Source organism: Stegodyphus dumicola, chromosome X2 (assembly GCF_044657685.1).
Source record: "Stegodyphus dumicola isolate Sdum_Otavi_A_Nest chromosome X2, ASM4465768v1".
Classification (NCBI taxonomy): domain Eukaryota; kingdom Metazoa; phylum Arthropoda; class Arachnida; order Araneae; family Eresidae; genus Stegodyphus; species Stegodyphus dumicola.
In genome coordinates, this window is record NC_140781.1 from 165,539,893 (window position 1) to 165,559,574 (window position 19,682).

The 19,682-nt window shown below is 33.9% G+C and overlaps 1 protein-coding gene across 3 annotated transcripts in view; it reads left to right on the forward strand.

The window, feature by feature from the left end:
• The window catches only part of LOC118186316 (adhesion molecule nephrin-like), a 1,043,604-nt gene that overhangs the window by 809,329 nt on the left and 214,593 nt on the right, over positions 1-19,682 (forward strand). The gene's annotated exons all lie outside the window — the stretch shown is intronic.

The window sequence follows — 19,682 nt, forward strand, 5'->3', positions numbered from 1 at the left end:
AGACGGCATATTTCGCGTTGCTAAGCCTAAATTTAAAAAAAATATATATATCATTAAAAAGATTTTTATCAATTGTTTTGATTTTTTTATAATGGTATCTAACACGAATATAATCACAAATACAGAATATCAAGAGATTCTGAAAAAAAAATGTAATTAAAATCTAAATGAAAAATAAAATATTTGACTCAGCTTGATGAAATGTTGTAAAAAACTTAACTTAAATTTCTATCTAACATACGTAAAATACACTCATGTCCATAAATTAAGGATGATGCAAAATTAGGTAAAGGAAGAGTTAGAAGCAAAACAAATTTGACTTATTTGTAAAGCTTATTTATTAAACAAAAGGTAAAGAGCAAAAAAAGATGCTATATGTTTGATATTATTAAAAAAATTAGCGATTTTTTCTCCCTGGAGGAAATTACAAAAAAAACTATTTACAAAAAACCAATATTACATGGTTGGTATGATTGTTAATACATTGTATGTCTCCCAGACGATGCAATACAGTCCGTACAACGCCTAGGAATGCTGAGTATCAAATTATCGATCTGATCTTGGGGGATATTACACCACTCAAAAAGCAATGCTCTCCGAAGTTCCGGTAGACATGTAGGAGGAGGTTCACGGGCTGCAACTCGTCGGCCAAGCATGTCCCACACGTGCTCTACTGGATTCAAGTCCGATGAGAATGCTGGCCAGTCCATACGTGTGATATCCTCCGATTGAAGGCATTCGCTTACGATGTTTGCACGGTGAGGATGGGCGTTGTCATCCATAAACACAAATTGTGCGCCCATTGCGCCCAGTAAAAAACGTATATGTTTTTCCAGAATGACGTCCCGATAGATTTGGCTTGTCATGGTTCCAATTTGAACATGCAGGTCAGTTCTGGAACCCAGAATAATTCCACTCCAAACGAGCACTCCTGCACCACCGTAACGGTGTCGTTCAATGATATTTTCTTGGTGGTAACGGGTACCTGGAGCTCTCCATATGAAAGTCCGGCGAGAATCAGACTGCAAGCTAAACCTGGACTCGTCTGAAAACATCACACAAGCCCACTGTTGCTGTGTCCACAATGCATGCATCTCTACTCCAGGCTAACCGCAAGCGACAGTGAGTTGCAGTAAGTGGAACACATCTGACAGGTCTACGAGCATATAGACCAATCTGCCCTAAGCGTCTGTACACGGTCTGCCTTGAAATTGTCGTACCAGTGGCTGAAGAGAGCTGACGAGACAGGTCTGAGGCTGTGCTCCGTCTGTTTCTTTTGGCAGTAACTGCCAAATACCGGTCCTCATTCGGCGTTGTAACTCTGGGGCGACCTGTGCTGTAACGTCTACTCACATTACCATCATCTTGGAATCGTTGCCAAAGCCTGGATATGACACTCTGGGCAATTCCAAGTTCGTCTGATACTTCCAGTTGGGTACGCCCACATTCCAGACGGATGATAATTCTACTACGTAAAAAATCATCCAAATACGTTCTTTGTGTCATAACTATTCAGTTATTGCACTGAAATGCTTATAAAGCGCGTGCGGACAATTTTACTTCTTTGCTTGTATTCCTTATATATCCCTTTCTTACACTCTCGTCATTGTGACGTACCATCGGTGTCATCTGGTTACTTCCTGAAATTTGCATATGATTCTTGAAGATGTGTGTAGTGATTTTACAGGTGATATATTTATTTTAGAGTTCGATTTCCGCGTGACACCGAATTATCCTTAATTTATGGACATGAATGTATAATAAAATATATGATCAAATATTATAGCATAAAGGAATCAGAATGAGATAAAAAAGTGTGATTATCTTGTCACTATCATTTTATTAGTTATGAAACACATTTTCAGGTCGAACTTTTTATTTATTCCAATCCAACAGATTAATTAATCCTAGGTATCCCCTCGTTTTTGTCACATCTACAAGAGTACGTCGATTTTGGTTGAAGATGCGTTTTCGCTCATATTTTGTTCATAGAAATTATTAGTTTCTTCAACTATTATGTTCATTAGATTATCGAAAAAAATGGAGTAAAATTCGATGTCATTTTCATAACTTTGAGTTAAGTCTACTTCTGCAATTTCCGTAAATTCATACGGCTGCAATTAGTTAACTGATCGAGTTCATGACGGAGTGCCCACTGTTCTGCTGGATTGTGAGGTGAAAGAAAAGCAAACTTCCAATTCAGTCTCTGAGAAAATTTTGGTATCAGTATCGCTATTCTCACTTAAATCTAGAGATTTTGGTCTCAAAATAGCCACGCATGGGCTCGAAATAGCACTCATGAGCTTTATAATTCGAATATCATTTTCTTCTGTTAAAACCTTCTTTCTTTTAGACATCACACTATTAGTTTAACTCTACTACACAGTGCAAAAAACTTTCGTCTGCTATCTAAAGAAGATGCAAACTGAATACAAGCGGAGTTCCTAACTGCACAGCTCCACTCGCAATCTTCACATAAGGAAAAAACATTGAAGCATCGGAAACTGTTCAATGTTTATATCACGTGAAGCCAACTGCACATCAGCTGGGTTTTGCATACATTATATCATCTGCTCGTTAATCTAAACGAATCACCGGAATCAGAAGTACTTCAATTGGGCATAAGGTCAGCAATGTATATGTTCAAATAAGCTAACTTTAGTGCACACGAAGTGCCATCTAGCTATTTAAAAACTTCTAAAGGAACGTGTATGTTTGAGAATGAATATATGCAACACCTTCTGGAAGATCAATACAAACGAGGATGCACTAGTATATCATCTGGCTACTGGCGACATTTGGGACTGATGCATATATTTATTTTTCCTTTATTATATTATTATTTTTCCTTTATTTTATAGCTTTTAGTTGGGTTTCACAAATGTTCAATGCAGATACATATAGGGTAGTCTTAAAAATGCTCCGATATAGTAAACACTAGTGGCCTATCCACTCAACCAATCGAATGAAATTTCCAATATTGTTATTTGAAAGTATTCTCTCGAGATTGTGATGATTTAAAATAATAAAGCTCTCACAGCTATACTTACAAAGAAAAAATTTCCAAATTTTCCAGAGGCAACACCCACTGTTTTTCTGCATCAATTGATCTGTATCAAGGATCTGTATCAAGGATCTGCATCAGGGATACACGTATGAGGAAAATTGGCGGCGTAAGACGTTTGCAAAGAAGAATATTGTAAAGTACCAAAGACAACACAGAGAGGAGTTCACTGACGCATCTCCTCTCTTTGCATAATTCACAGGGATAGATAGTTGACGCACCAAACAGAGAACTCCATGTGTAAAGCATTGCTGTGAAAAATCTTTAATAAGCAGTGTAAAAAGACTGTTTCTTCAGTAAGGTGTTCGAACATGCTCACAAGAGGATACAGAGAAACAAAGAAGCGAAGCAGGTCGTTTCGACGCCAACGTTTCGACGCCGTACGTTTTGACGCAGGGGCAGTTCGACGCCATATTTTTTTTCTATTTTTATTTATTTTTAGAATAAATATGAAGTAATATAAATAATTAATATAACTGATTTTTATTTATTGAATTAGCGATTGTTTGCATGCATATTTGAAATAAATATATGTGTGAAAGTGTTCTAGATATTTTTTGTGTCCCAGATTAGTGAGAAGCCCCTTCGCCAACGTCAAGGCCCCGGAACATGAGGGAGGTTGTTTTTTTTTTTTATTTATTTATTTCACAAAACAGCATCAAAAAGGCAAAATACAGAAATGGTAAATAAACATATGGTTACAAAGAAATTATATTGCAGACAAATATAATTACAGCTAAATAAGATTACAGATAAATAAGATTACAGATACATAAGATTACACATAAATAAAATTAGAGATAAATAAGATTACATCACAGAACTGTTATTATACTAATCCATTGCAAAATTATGCGCCACACCTTTCAGGGATTCCATTAGTTCTCGATTTTCAAAATCTTCAACTATTACTTTAATTCTCATATTAGCTCGTAGATACCTATTCCGCTTGTGCGGCGGTTCATCTCCATGTACAAATTGTTCATAACATTGATCAATTGATTTCTGAACACGTCTGAGACCATCTCTGAATTTCCATAATGTGGGGTGTGAAACACCAAATTCGGACTGTAGACGCCTGTGCGCTGCTTCCGCGAAATTATTGGGGCGTCCTTCGTTATTTAAGGTTCTAGCATAACATGACCACATTTCTGGTTTAAAAGTAGGACGACGGCGACGATTATTTCTCTGAATCCTTCCAAAGCAATAATCTTCAAAGTAATCTAAAATTGGGTTTAACCCATTAACCGCCAAAACTACAAGGAATGTTTCTTTTCTCATGAAAATAATAACAAATATTAAATTAAGCATTTATAACATAAATTTACATTGAAAATTAAAAAAATGCTCTTACCTGTGGAAAACGCGAGTGTTGCGCTCGCGCAACTTCAGCGGAATAAGACTACGGATGTTGAGTGAGTAGGATTGTACTCGTGTGATGCTTCTTTTGAGTGGAGCGCAGGATTGTTTTTTAGCTGTATAACGTTTTATAAATCTACAAATCACTTTACTTGTAATTAAGTTAATATTAAAATATACAGTGTGTTTCTTTTACAAATGCAGATTATTTCATTTGAAAGATTCAAGCATGAAAAGCTTGATTACAATCATGATGTAAAGCTACATTACATACTTTGCATCTATAAACAGTCTGGCTATGTTACTATTTACAACAAAGTCTTTTGTTATCAACGGACTTTACGATAAAATGTCTACCATCTCCATTCAATGGTTTTTGAATGCTCAATTTACTAGGTCTTCCTGTTGCTGATCTCTTTCTGGCTAATTCTACACTCTCAATAGGAGTTTGCAAAAGGAATAATGCATTCTCGCGTCTGAAATCTAAAAGAGACTTTATATTTCCAGTAGTAAAAAGTGGTGATATTTGGTAAGTTTAGATACGGTCTGACCTCATATAATTTATCAGTACTGTCAATTTGATTATTGTCAAATGCAAATTCTGCTTCATATTCCTGTACTGCAAACGTGATATCAATTCTCGTACAACAGGAACAGAAATGTCCTTATCAAAAGACCAATACATTTTTTCTTGAGGTAAAGAATGATATCCTGTAAGCAATAATATTCCAATAAATCTTCTCATATAAGCTTCAGCTGCAATAAAATCTGTTTTTTTTTTTTTTTTTTTTTTTTTTTTTGAGCGTATATATATATATTTGTCTGTTCAACGAAAAGAGAGTAAATGTCTAAACGAAAAAAGAAATCGAAAATCTGTGCACTAGTTTTACCTTGTGTTTTGTCTTTTATAATTTCTGTTCTATCTCTTTCTTCATGTTCTTCCTGAGATATAACTAACAGTTCCTTTTTTATCCACTTCAAGATTTCGGTCTTCTGCTTTTAAACTTTTTAGTATGACTGTAAGTGCTTTTAGAAGGCTGAAACTTACTTCTTACGTGAATTTCAACTTCCCCAGCAGTATCATTTGGTAAAATATCATTATCATTATTTAAGACATTGATATTCCTTTCTTCTTCGTCATTAGCCTCTGGAATTTCTGGGAGAACAACAACAATATCAGTTTCATTCTGGTCATTATTAACATTATCATCATCTGTTTCTTTATCAAAAAATCTTTGAAGAGCTTCTTCTAATGTAAGATACCTTGTTCTAGGTATTTTTAAACAATCAGAACATGAACCAGAACATCGAATGGAATGAGGTTGAGTTGAATGAAAAAGGAGTTTGACTACCTGTTTCCTGCTGACGTTGCGTCAACGCAACACCTGTTTTCCCTTGCTTCCCAACACAAATATAAACATCTGACTGATGTAATGTTCTGATAAACGGTGACCTTAACTAAAAATAGATCACTCATAAAGATGGCGATTCTTTCATTAAATATTTTCAGCAAAAATACCCAGTCGAAAATTTTGCTTAAATTTTGCTTAAAGTATGAGATTAATTATTATAAACAAAATTATTGTTGAAGGCAAATATTTTTTACAGAAATAATCTTCATAATATTCCCTACACAAAATCATCTGCTGGTATAAAATATCTTAGGTAGTTATATTTATATACGCATTTATTTTGACTGTTGCGTCAACGCAACACCAGCGGCTAATGGGTTAACTCGTAAATTCGCACTCAAAACTTCTAAAGCATTTTCAAGTTCTTCGATAAGCACAATACTTAACGCAGGAATCATATGTGCATTGAGAGCAAAATCAGCATCGGTATTATATCGTTGCATTAAATGGAATTCTGCTAATTTGCACTTCATATTGTCACAAGGTGGCACAAGCACTCTTGAATTTCTGCGTTTGGAAATTTGCTTGAAAAGGTGTTAATTAAGGCAATTTCAAAATCCAAAGAATTTTTTTCGGCTTAAAAGTGGCCATTTGTCTTGAATCATTTCAATCATGCGTGTATATGTTTTTTCCGCCTTGTCCGATAAATGAGGGCATAAATGATTGGCAATGCAAAGCCACCACATTCGAGCATAATAACAAAAACCTGGGAAAAAAGATGTGGTGCTAGACTAAAAGTTCCATCAGCGTAAATTTTTGTTAAGCGGTGACTCCAATCGCTGACACTGTCTTTTCCGAAAATTAAAATTTGGTCTTGATCATCAGATCCGAATCGCCGATAGCAAAATTTTCGTTATTTTTTCCGTAATATTTATAGTTTACTGGCAGTAAAATGGAAGCCCTGTCAGTTGGTTGCAACGGGGCTGCATTTATATCTTTTCTACGTCGTTTAATAACTAATCTTACAGCTTCTCTATTTGGATTGGATTGGATTGGATTATTCAGTTTTGGCAAAGCACACGAGGGCTATCTGCCTAAAGGGAGGGATGCCTTTCGTGGAGGACTTTCCAAGGAAAACTGGCTCGTATACACGTTACACATGGGGAAAACCACGAAAACGCCCATGCAGCCAGCCCGTTCGCGGGATTCGAACCTTGGACCGAACTACCAGTGTTCAGCGTCTTTACCGCTCGGCCGCTGGTGGGCCTTCTCTATTTGGAAACTGTCCTAATGCTCCAACAGACAGCTCCTGTGTTTCTTCAATGCGAATTACTGCGGGAGTTTCTTGTGTTTCAACAGCCCTTTGCTTTATTGATGTTAATGTGCGGACAACTTCCACGCGTGCTGCATTTCCTTCATGAGCATGATTGCGAAAAAGTTTTACAAATTCACCCGTAACTGCGTCAGTGTAAATTCTTCCTCTACATTTATTGTTTTTGGACAATTCAACTTCACAACACCACAATTTTTTTGCTCCATTTTCTATATATTTATATATAGAAAATGTATAAATATTCATCGTGCTCATACTTTTCTTTACCTCTCTTAGTCATATATTTTCCGCTTCCAGACATTTCTACGGCTGCAAGTGCTAACATTGAATTAAAAAATGTCGACTGGCGTCCAAATAGATTACGGGGCTCTTTACATAAGATAAGAAATGCGCATGCGTTGACAATCGGCAATAGATAACGACAAATCTGAAGCGATTTCATACCCCCCCCTAATCTGACACATAAGAGTCGGTCCATGGGGAGGGTCAGTTAACAATAGTGTCATACTCAGAGTGAAGGATTATATACTTAAGATGACAAATGTTTACTTACAAGTTAGGCATGCAATATCGTCAAGCACATTTCCAATTCTGGAGTGTGTTTTAGCAGGGAAAATGAATTTTGTGTCTTTCTCAAAAAAAATCTATTATAATATATATTATATCCGGCATATCGCATTTATTTCAATGATGATGCAAACTTATTCTAGAAATAAATAAAAATACGAAAAGTATGGCGTTAAACAAAAGCAAAAAGTATGGCTTCGAACTGACCCCGCGTCGAAACGATCTCGTGTCGAATTGACCACGCGTCGAAACTCTGGCGTCGAACCGTTGGCGTCGAACTGACCTGTACCGACAACGAAGCGGCTTGATAAAGCTTTTTTATCTGAGCGGAGAAAATGCTTCCGAAGTCTGTTGGCGAAATCATAAGCTAAAACAAGGCCTGTGTTGCGAAACATAAGTGATTTGATAAACAAATTTTAAAGAAACTGGATGCACATGTGATAGACCGAATCCGAACGACCTTGTGTTCCTGTTGAAGTTGTTGCTGAAGTACATAATATGATTATTCCAGATTTGTGTACTGCAAGAAATGTTGCCCTCTGTTTAGATGTATAGAAAACTACAGTTCTCAAACTCCAGCACTGCGTTCTGTGTATGTTTATTTATGTATTCCAGCACGTCCGGATATTGCAACTTGAAAACGAGCAACAACGGCTCGATCTTGCGAATTTTTCCTCTACAGATATGATAAAAATAGCAAGTGGCCGTTATGGATATTAAGGGTGGATCAGGAAAAAAGCGCATCCTCCATAACGCAAAAAAGGCGCATTTCTACTTAACTAGGAACGTTAACTCCAAGAACTGCGTTCACTGAGCTGACAAAAATCCTCATGATGTGGCACCATCACCTTTACATAAAACTTAAGTGACTATGTTTTGCGGCAGAGCAAGCACATTTCCTCTCGGTCCGTATTTCTTCAAACTTCCACCGGTATGAGAAGGTTCTCCATCACAGCTGCTCAGTATAAAAATACCAATACAACTGAGAGTCGAGCACCGCAAGCAGAATACTGTATAATTTTCATCTTAAAGTAAACTAGAATTTACATAGCAGCTCTTTGCGCCTCACACAGTATCTGACAAGATCATGGCCCATATATGTCCTATCTTCACATATTTCGCCTAAGAGACAGCTACCAAAGCATTTGTGGCAATACTGGTGACCCAGATCACTATCTGTATGATTGCCCGCACACAAAGAATTCATTTTTAAAAAGACCAGTTGCAATCAATATGCCGGCATGGTTCAAGTGCACAATTAAGAATAAATATGCGCTCAGCCGCATTAGAGACTGCACTACGATTGCTAAAATTATTGCTGACAGCCTAGAGTGACTTCTTTTCTTGCACACTGTGCCATCAGCATCCCGCTCTGTACATATATTAATTTACGTAATGTCTTGTGCTTTTGGTTTGTTTGTTTTGTTTTTGTTTTCTTTTGCTTTTAATTATGTTTAATATTATGATTAATTCAGAACTCATTTAATGTATTTCATAATTTGTAATGTACTTGCTCAGATTTCATCTTTACATCTGTACATGAGTCTATACCATATCTTTAATATGCATTCTTTTGCAAAAAAAAAATTCAAGCACCAAGAAGGATTTTTGCGATCGTGACAAAATTTGGTATGCAAAAACGTCTTGATCGAACATGCAAATGATCAAAGTTTCAAGGCAAATGAACAGGAATGGCGATAATAGCGCGGATTTCTAGTACGTAGTTCTCAAAGTATAAAGCCAGTAACAGAGGCGGAAAATTTGCCTTTTTGTTGCTGCCATTGTAATTCCGTAAAGAAGCAACTAAAGATGCCATTACGACGATGTCGAAGATCTTACATGCAACTAAATGACTTCGAACCTGGTCGTATTGTAGGGTTGCGTGAAGCTGGGTGGGCATACCGAGCAATAGGCCACCACCTGCAGGGTAAACTGCTGTGCAAAGATGTTGGCAGCAATGGTTGCTACAAGGAAATTGCCGAAGAAATGAAGGCTCTGGAAGGCCAAGGATCACAAATGACAGGCAAGATAGGATAGTTGTTCGCCAGGCCCGAACCGGCCCAACGATATCATTGTCGTCTATTCAACGCACTACAGTCCCGTCTATATCTCCCGTGGTACCGTCTACCATCTCACGGCGCTTGTCTGAAGCGGAGTTACGCTTGCAGAGGCTTTTAAGACGGTTTGTCTTTGACCGCCACAACATCGGAGAAGTCGTCTGGAGTAGTGTTGCAGCCGATCATCATGGCTGCCATCAGACTAGTATCGTATAGTGTTTAGGAATGAATCCTGCTTCACTCTTGAAGCAGATGACCACCATGTTCGTGTCTGGAGAGGACGGGGCCAGCAGTCCCAATCAGCCTTTGTTTTACAAAGGCATACAGCCATAACCACTGATGTAATGGTGTGGGGCATTATTTCTTATGACAGCAGGTCATCTTTAACAGTTCAACGATATGTTGATACCATCCTGCAGCCGGTTGCATTACCCTTCATGGCACGTCATCCTGGGGCCATTTTCCAACAAGATAATGCCAGGCCACATACCGCTCGCATATCTCTGGGCTGTCTCCGTGCGTTTGATACTCTTCCTGGGCCAGCAAGATCACCAGACCTTTCATCAATCGAGCAAGGTACGACCAACTACCAATTTGAACACTCAGTAGGTGATTGTGAGCCGTGAACAGGTACTATGACGTTGATTTTTTAATCATTTTATTATCTGTGTATGAGCTATACACAATTTCATCAAAAACAACCATTCCCTTCATGGTGCTTCGATTTTTTTGCAAAAGAATGTATCTGAAAGCCTAACATGTACCAGAATAGTGACAAGTATTCTCTTTAGTCTCAACAGTTCCCAACATGCACCTTCTTTCCATATTCTGGTCCTTCTTTTCAATGTTCCTCGTTTAGCGTGTCCTGTTCCCAGAGGACACTGCACTAAGCTGTAAATGTGATCAATTCCCGGAGGACACAGTACTAAGCTCTTTATTTATTTTTATTTATTTATTTATTTTTATTTCCGTCGAAGGGATCCAACAGACCGAAAAGCACCTTGCCCAGTGGGCCAGCTCTTTCGTCGATAGCGAAAAGAAAAGAAAGTATACAAATACAATAATATCGCACAATTACGTAATTCCGAATTGCTTCAGCAAAATGTCATTAATGGCATTATATGGATGCAAGATAGTGCTCCTCCACACGTATTTGGCTGGACACAAGAGCTCTTTTGAAGTCTTGGTTCTGCCATATCCTTGTAACGAAGATGTTAGATATTGTGACATGTTCTTGATACGGAGATGTTACTTTTTGTTATGGATAGTTAGAAACAAGTTCTTCCAATTAAAAGCTTAAATAAAAAAATATAAACCATCGTTAGAATTAATTATCACTAAAATGACATGGTTTGCTTCTTATTTCTGCTCACCGTACAGAATAGATCAGTGTTTCTTAACCTTCTTGGCACAATGAACCACTTTAAAATTTTTAAATATGTCACGGACCCCTCTGTGAAAAAAAATTACTTAAACATCATTTATTACAAAATATATTCTGTTTTATTATTTAATTATTTTAATATTTTTATTTCAATAGTATAAAAAATTTGAAGAAATTAAAATTTTTAATGTGATGGCTGTTGCTGCTTTTCCTTGATTAACAGATTGAATTGAATGATGGTTTTCGACAAAGCAACGCGCATATCATGTTCGACATCATGTCTATTTCGATGTTTTGTTTTTATTGTGACAGGTGTAGAAAATCCCGCTTCGGAAAGATATACTGTAGCAAACGGAATAATGGCTGCCATAGCTCGTTTTACAAGCAATGGGTAGGCTTCTCTTAAAGAAGACCAAAACTCTCCAAGAGTTTTAGAATCGAAATCCATTTATAACAAGGACTTTGTTTTCAAATCAATTAGCTCATCTTTGGCAAGGTTCATGTCATCGATACAGCCAATATCACAAAGAAAAGGATTACGAATCCACAACTCATCTTTTATATTTATTCCTTCCGAATTGAAATATTTTTCAAATGAAACTTGAAGTACTTCCAGGTGTTCACAGATTTCATTTTTCAAGTTATTCAATAACAAACTATCTTTCCGAGATCCATTTTCAAAAAGCACTTCGTCCAACATTTGAAAGTTTGCATATATCCCATTTTGAATTCTAATTTTCCAAAGTGACATTTTCAATAAAAATGCCTGTAGTTTCTCAGTGGCATCCATAATTGTTGTATCAGGCCCTTGAATTGAAAGACATATATCGTTCATGTGGTTAAAAATGTCTGCCAGGTAAGCCAATTTACATATAAAATCTTTTTTCTTGAAATATTCGAAGAGTGAGTTATCTTTTTCTTCTAAAAAAAGTGATACTTCTGTCTTCAACGTGAAAATTCGTTTGTAAACCTGCCCTCGTGACAGCCAGCGCAATTCCAGCGTTCAGAAGTACCTCATGTTCTGCGTTCATTTCTTAACACAGTGTTTTAAAAAGACGATGATTAAGAGCTCTACTTCTAATAAAATTCACAGTTTTAATAACTATTGGCAATACTTCTTTTAAGCTGGTTGGAAGAGTTTTTGTAGCCAGTGCATGTCTATGTAAAAAACAATGTGTAACAATAACATTAGGAGCCTCTTTTTTTACCAAATGGGCAAAAGCAGATTTATTGCCAAGCATCGCAGGTGCTCCATCCGTACAAAGTGAATGAAGTTTTTGTTTCCAGTCTAAGTCGTGTTTGGAAAAAAAAAACATTTAAAATCGCTAAAACATCAATTGCCTTTGTAGTTTGCAAAAGAGGCTCACAAAATAAGAATTCTTCTTTGATAGTATCAGCAGACACGTAACGAACAGAAACAAGAAGTTGACTACAATTCGAGATGTCTGTAGTTTCATCCAGTTGCATACTAAAGGGAAATGGCGATGCTTTGAATTCATCGATGATCTGTTTCAAGATATTGCAAGAAATTTTAACTATTCTTGAATGTATCACATCCTTGGACAATGGTATAGCCTCAAGTTTTTTCCTCTGTTCCAGTCCACAAACTAATTCAACCATTTCCAGCGCACATGACTTAATTAATGTCTCTCCAATAGTATGCGGTTTCTTACTTTTGGCAATACGATATGCAACTCTGAAAGATGCCTCAACCAAAGGTTTTTGTGAAATACCAAATCCAAGTTTGGTTAATGTTCCAGATTTCGAAAACTGGGCTTTCTGCTTTGTAAAAAATTCTAGATCTTTAGATGCATTTTCAGGATGATTTGAGATGCTCTATCAATTTTGCCGGTTTCATACTGGCGTTTGCTAAAACTTTTCCACACAGAAAGTATTGTGGCTTTTCAACACCGTCCGATTCCTTCGTGAAGCAGAACCCATATTTTACATAATTTTCATCATATTTCCTTTTTTTTGGACATTTTGGGCAACCAAAAGAAATCAAATAATCAAATGAAACATTAAGACACAAAAAAACACTTTAAAAAAATACTTTAATTACAACTTATGAAAAAGTAAAACAAATATTTTGTTTTAAAAATTTGCAAGAACTTTGCGGAACTGATTTTAACGCAACTTTATTTCCAAGTAAAGTAAAATTCAAAGGCTACTTTGTGTTTCTAAAAATTTCAAATTTTATATGGTTTGCGAATGTTCTTTTCCTCGTATTGTGGAGGTCTCTATTATTGGGAAATGGCAGACAGACGGCTTACAGAGATTGCCCGTGACAAAAAAAGTTTTTTTTTTTTTAAATATTGATGCAAACATTTTAAAAATTAGGAGCAGTCGACGGACCTCCAAAATATGACCCATGGACCCCCAAGGGGTCCATGAACCACAGGTTAAGAAACACTGGAATAGATGAACCATTACAGACAACGTCATTGGTGAAGTATACATTATGAGGCTCTTATTCTCTTTACTGCTGAACTGAAATTTAACTTCCAAGGTTATACAGTTTGTTAGTTTACTTTGTTACTGCCAGAACACGGTATCACCATTAAATTAAAGGAACCAAGATCCGTTTGGAAGTAATGGTTTACTTATGTGGACGGTAATAATGTTAAATAAGTATGCATCCATATACATATTTCAGAGAGATAATTTGAATGCGCTAGTGACAGGGACGAGGATCTAATTCCTTGTGTCAGTCATTTTTGTAAATTTTGTTCCTGTTAACGGTGTTGGTGTTGGTGTATTTAATTATGGCAAAGCACACAAGGGCTATCTGCCTAAGAGGAGGGATGCCTTTCGTGGAGGACTTTCTAAGGGAAACTGGCTCGTATACACGTTACACATGGGGAAAACCACGAAAACACCCATGCAGCCAGCCCGTTCGCGGGATTCGAACCTCGGACCGAACTACCAGTGTTCAGCGACTTTACCGCTCGGCCGCTGGTGGGCCTCCTGTTAACGGACAATAAAACTTCTCCACATAAGGCTGAACTTTTCAACAAACTAAAGATACTCAAAGAGGAGTCTGGTCAGCCAAATCTTCAAATCTAAAGCTTCGCAAGAATTACGGTGAATTACTTTCGCATGTCATTTGCTGAACGGCAGCCATCGACTCCAATCTTTTAACCCCTTGCAATAGTTATTTCTAGAATCTGTAGACGTTCGCAATTTGTACCTTTCATTCAATATGAACCATCTCTCTTCCGTTATCTTTCAGACTTCAACTTTGTACATGTGCGTAAAGGGCCAAATAACAGTTTATAAATTTATGTTTAAATTTATCTTCAACTAAGAATTTTTTAATATATTTAAACTTATGTGAATGTAAGCTGAAGAAATATTCGTTTTCTCTTCAATGATAAGATAATTTTCTTTACAGAGGAGCATAAATATAATATATAGAAATTTTATATATTTAACAAAATTAATTAGACATTTCTGGCATTGATAGACTAGTATAAAACAATATGAAATACTTATTGTTGTTAAAAGACAAAAATGCAAAACGAAACATTTATAGTTCTTAAGTGATAAATAAGAAACATTTCACATATCAGAAACTTCATAAAGAAATTTACTTTCAGAAATAATTTTTTTAAATTCTAGAATAATAATTAAGCAAATCTGTTAAGTCCTTCATTAAGTAATTATTTATTACCTAATTAATAATTAAATAATATAAATCCCATTAAATAAATCTAAAGATCTACAGTATAGACAGAAGATATTTTACATTTGGGATCATTCATTATAGTTTCTGGAAGTGAATATGGTCACATCCAATTTGTTTGTAGCTTGCAATCTTAAGTTTTAAATGAAATCTTTTCTAGTATGAACTTTCAAGAAACAAAACTGACTCACGCGAGATTAACTTAATTTTCCATGAACTCTAGAGATAAAATTTAACTGAATTCGTTTTCATAGTTTCCTGATTACAAAGTAAATACGTGGAGAGGTTATTCATAGTAAAAAATATCAATTTAATAAAGCTGTTTAAAGTTACGTTATTTAATATTAAAATATGCCATTCGCACCATATTATATACTAGTTAATATTAAAATATGCAGCTTACATCTTATCAAATCTTATTTAATATTAAAATATACCATTTTCACCATATCAAATTGCATTTAATTATTCTTTGAGAAGCAATTGCACAATATTCTTATAAGCTTAAAGTACTCTATATACTCAAATTTTATACCTTTTTAAAAATTTTGGCAAAGTTTTTACACATTTTGTCCGTAATTAAATACCTACATTTCCAGGTTTCACTATCAGACAGTATCTCAGATCTCTAAAATTTCTTTATTAAACACGTTTAATATTAAATAAATCAGGCAAAGGAATAAATTGAATTTACTAGATACACTTCATATTTTTGTAAGTTTTTGAAATTTATTCTTTTATCCTTTGGCTGAAATATCTTAATTAGCACACCATCTACAAACCGATAATTTGGTAAATTTTTTACCAGTTTGGTAAAAAATATACAAAGTGACATTTTTTTCACAAAAATACTACAAAAATTTAAGCAGTCCATACTTTCTTTGCTATTCGAGAACACATTTAATTTTTTCCAGAGGTGCTAATTACATTAAAAAAAATATTGTATGTTGTGGACCGTTAAAGATTAAGTATTAAAAATGGTGTGAAGCACTCGGTGATGACTAATCTCATTACTCAGATTAGATTGAAAAAATTCTAGTAACGCTGATCTTTTGTGCATAAATAAGTTTTGTAAGCATCATGGTTTTCATATGCATAATGAAGTTATTAATGAATAGAAATTTTTAACAATATAAATATTTGCTCGAGTCCAAAAAGAAACTGCGAAATAGCTTTCGATCCATAGAAACTTTATTAAATAAACTCAGAAATGCTCAGTATTTAAACCATTAGTGAGCTAAATTTCAAAATAAAAGAACATTTCATAAACTTTAAAAATAAAGCCATAACTATCTTTTTCTTTCTTTTCTTTTCTTAGCGGTTGAAAAGCTTCACACATCTTCTAAATCTCATTTTACTTTTCGCCTTTGATTCAAATAATTGTATTGATTCGAAACAGTTTAGCAGAAAAAAGGGGGGTTAAAGGAAAGGGCAATAATTACTTTCAGGGTTTCTTGAATTACATAATTTGGAGAAACATTTGTGAGTGGTTATGTGTGATTTAACTCGAAATGATACTTTAAAAAGAATTTCTTTCTTTTTTTATTGATATTTTGACTCCACTGCAGCTGTTAATATTTTTGAAGATTTTCTCTGATTGCGTGTTTTTGTTACAAAAATTAGCGCAGTTTGACTCTTAAAAGGAAGGAATAAATTGGTTTATATATTTTTATTCGTATGGTTCACATTTTAGTTTTTTCCTATAACATCAATATTTTTTTCTTATAACATCAATATTTTTTTTTCTAAATGAATAATTGCTAAATGCATTTACTCTCCTTTGTCGTGAATTTAACAATTTAGAGATTTAAATATTTGAACTTCCTTAAAATTACATAAAAGCAGAAAATTGCCTCAATTACAACTCGTTCTATGCCGATAAGATTTAAATTTGATGTATGACTCTGAGTTTTATTTACATTTATTGCCCTTACTGGCAACAATTTGAATGCTTCGATTGCCTTTAAGCAAGTCACATTAAAGCGAAACATAAATTGATTTAATTGAGGTTTGACTTATGTGCATAAGAGTTTCTTTTGATCTGTGATTTTTCACTTTGTTTCCATTCATTTCCCCAATTAAATGATCCGAAAAAATTCTTATAATACGAAATATATTGATTGATGCAAAATTTGATCTTGAATTATGTGCTTAACTTCAACATCTAAGTATCACATAAAAATCTTTAAACAATCTGTCGAGTAGCATATCCATGTTTTGTATGTTATGCAATTATCTGAAAAATAAAATAATTCGGAAAAATTAATGTTATTTTTGATAAGTTTCATTAAAAAGGAAAATTGGTGCACTTCTATGGATGTTGGATTTTTAGTGGATGTTTTGCTGTTCTAGACCAGTTCTGTTGCCATAGAAATGTACTGACGATTTTCATTTTTCAGTATAGATATTAGGATCAAATAAAATATGAATTTTTCAACAATTGTCATAGTTTAAATTTGCATTCCTGTATTTATTGTATCAGTGAGAAAATGAGAATTCCAGGCCAGACGGTGCTACAGTTCCAGCATGACACCGCCTGAAAGCCTGATTTTTAACACAATTTAGGCTGTAACAAGTAGATGACGAGTACGCCTATCCATGTGATCAAAAGATGTTATGATAATACGATATTTTTCTGATTATGATATTATGATTTATGACGCTGAGTTTTGTTTTCATTTCTCTGATTTCATCATTATGATAATGATATTTTTCTGAAAAAATGTAAAAAAGTTCGTTCTTAAAAATGCAAATTTTATTTTCAAAACCTTTTTTTAAAAAATTTTTATCCTGTTTAACAGTTTTGCTTTTAATATTTCTTACCTTCCGCGTAAACGAATTGGGTTCTGTTTCGTAGATCTTAGTTTTGAATTTTTTGTCTGTACAAACCTGAATTTTATTTTTACACTTTTCCTAAGTTTTCTTTAAAAAATCATACTCAATTAATTTCTTGCTTCTAATATTTATCCCTAATACCTTTTCAATTCTCTTATATAAATTTTCCAACATTCAAATTAAATACTTTTTGTTAATTTTTTAAAGAAAATACCATACCACTAGCATTTTTATACATGTGAGATGTAATAGATTTATTTTTTTAATTCATACTTATTTTTTTATGTATGCATGGTTGTTAGCCGATGTTCTCACATATTGTTACGGAAATGCAACTGTAAGGGACGTCCTGTATCCATTTCCCCCGACATGATATAGACTCTGTTATGTGCACTTCGGTAACGAGACGACGGAAACTTGGCTAACTTTCTTGCGTATTTAAAAAAGAATAAATTTAAAAAGCAATTTTGTTATATAACATACATGTCGAAATGTTATTGTTCTTGAAATTTTCCTAAATATTTTTTTTAAATTACTTAAACACAATTTGGAAAATTTTTATAAACGAATTAAAAACGTATAATTGAAAAGTATTAGAAGCAAAAAAAAAAAATGTTTAGCATGAAATTAAAAAAAAAAAATTAGGAAAACGTTAAAAATTTTAAAAAGAAAATATTCAGTTTCGTAAAGACAAAAAATTACGAAAAAATCACATTTGCGTATGAGAAAATATAAAATATTAAAAAAAAAATGTGAAGCAAAATGGAAAAGGGCAAAAATAAAATTCGCGTTTTCAAAAATGAAAAACAATCATGTAAAAAATAATCTTTTATTTTAAAGGGGAAAATATGAAAAGAAATATAATACTGTTAAATTTTAATTGAAATTGTCGTGTAAAATTTATTAAAAATAAGGAAGGTTCAGTATGTTAATATATTTAGATCGATTGAATTAAATTAAAATAAATAATAACAATTATTATTATTGATGATTCATTGAAACAGGCTGACTTCGTCAGGTCATATTTAACTTTCTTCATTAGATCTTTCAATAATTAGGAACTACTGATTAGAGGTTTTTCTTTTTAGACTATATGAGAGATTATTTATTTAAAATTCTTATATATAATTTTATTTAAAATTAATAAATTTATATATAATTTTATATATTATTATTTCAAAATCTAGATAAAACTCACGTTATGTTTTTATACATTATTAGAAAAATAAGCCAAAAAATAACATAAAAAATTACTATAGTATTCTTCTTTTCCTAAATATATATTTAAAAAATGAACTTACAATATGCCCATATCTGGTTAAGATTTTTTATGAATCATGGCGGCGTAAAAATTAGGAACTGAACTTTTTCCTTACAGTATTTTATTCTTGTGCTATTAAAAGCAACCATTTTTGGCTAAATATCATAAGTGTTTGCTTGTAAATATTTAATAAAACACAATTTACTCAACAAAAACTATAAACTCTACTTGTTTGTAAGTCGCTTACCAGTTCACGAGGTGAGTAAGGTTGTTGAAGAAAGCAGGCTGACAAACTTGGCGATTAAATTTCGTACTAATTAATACTTCTGATTGGTCTTAGAAACAAAGAAATAATATTATTAGCTTCAAAACATAGGCTTGCCTTACTGAAATTCCAGCATCTATTATTATATGACGAATAATAAAACCTTGTAATGGTCACAAAAGAATATGGTACAAAATGGCAGCGACATTTAGTACTGGAAGTAAATTATTTTTTAACTATTTTTGACTGAAAGAAGGAAATCAAAAAACAAGAAGACAACATTAAATAATCTTCATAATAAATTGCCTTTTGAAATTAAAATGCCCTGTTATCAAAAGAATAGTTGCCAGAAACTATATGCAAAAATTTAACAAAGGAATTATTTAATTATGAAATGTTTAAATCTCACTTCTTAATTTATTCGTCGTAGATTGTTCTCCTATAAGTTTTCGAACAGTGCAATCATTATGTAATAAGATTAAAGATTAAATATGATAGTTAACGCCAGCTTTTTTTAAGG